The following is a 1,167-nucleotide window of genomic DNA, read 5'->3' as shown; positions in this document are numbered from 1 at the left end:
ACAAGTTCATGTTTTCTACATCAGTGTCCGTGACAACCAGCGGGGCCCCGTTTCTACATGAGGCCCGGGGCATACCCCGGTGTATACCCCGGTGCATGGGTTCCTGTAGCTTGTGGCCATCCATTTGCAAACCTCAGCCAGGCTCTTCTTTTCTTATCATTGATAAAATGACCTTTTATAGCTTTGCAGTTTCAGCACTGCTCTTAGGATCTTGTTTTAAAACAGTCTGTTTTTTTTATTCCAAATATTTTCATGTAGTTATTAGCACTGTTCATGCCATCTAGCTGGCTATGACTAGAGGATAGTGATGGCCACAGCAGTGGCTTTTCTATTGGTCCTGTAAGATTTGGTTCAGCAGCTCCTCTAATCAGTTGAATGAGGTCTGCACACTTATTGAAATGGCAGCCAAACATGTAACGATGGCCATGATTTAAGAATTTTGAGTAGTCCCTTAATCATTTTTTAGACCTGATACAGAGCATTTTGACTTATAGCAGGGAAAGCAAAGAGGTTCCTAATAACACAAACAGACCCACACTATTTGATTGTTAGTACCCTGAAACTGGAGAGGCTAAATGGAATTTAGTAATCATTCATTTTGTTATTTACACCGGCGCTTTCACTACTTTGACATGTCAACATGTCTGTAAAAATAAAAAAAATCAACCAGTTACTTTATTTTCCCCTGTTCCAGATAATAGCTCAAACCAATTAGAGCTTTCCTTTCACATGGTTGTGCATTGCAGATATGTAGTTTAATAACCACAATTTTAAGCAACAGTCATATACATTGGTTCAATATTAAATGGCATCATGTACAACAGTATCTATTTAATGGTTACCATATTTGTTTCATTCCAGCCCAAATTTCTGTTGACAAGAAACAATGAGCAGGCAAATGCTCAAGAATCATAAATGAACTACCTCCTGAGTAAGACACTTGGATTTGAATGTTCAATTTATTCAAGAAAATTAAATCAATTCCCAAAGGAATCATGGATTATATCATTTATACATACAAATCTTATGTAACTACAGCAAACATTTCTGTAAAAAATACATTTTTTATAACGCACTATACATTTACACAGCTCCCAATCATCCGAGCTGTGACAGCCACAGAGACAGCAATGTGGCTGGAAAACCTGGTTTTAACCCCCCCCCCCC

The sequence above is a fragment of the Etheostoma spectabile genome, chromosome 17 (assembly GCF_008692095.1).
Source record: "Etheostoma spectabile isolate EspeVRDwgs_2016 chromosome 17, UIUC_Espe_1.0, whole genome shotgun sequence".
In the NCBI taxonomy this organism is placed as follows: domain Eukaryota; kingdom Metazoa; phylum Chordata; class Actinopteri; order Perciformes; family Percidae; genus Etheostoma; species Etheostoma spectabile.
The sequence above is the reverse complement of the archived record's forward strand: the minus strand, read 5'-3'. Positions refer to the sequence as shown.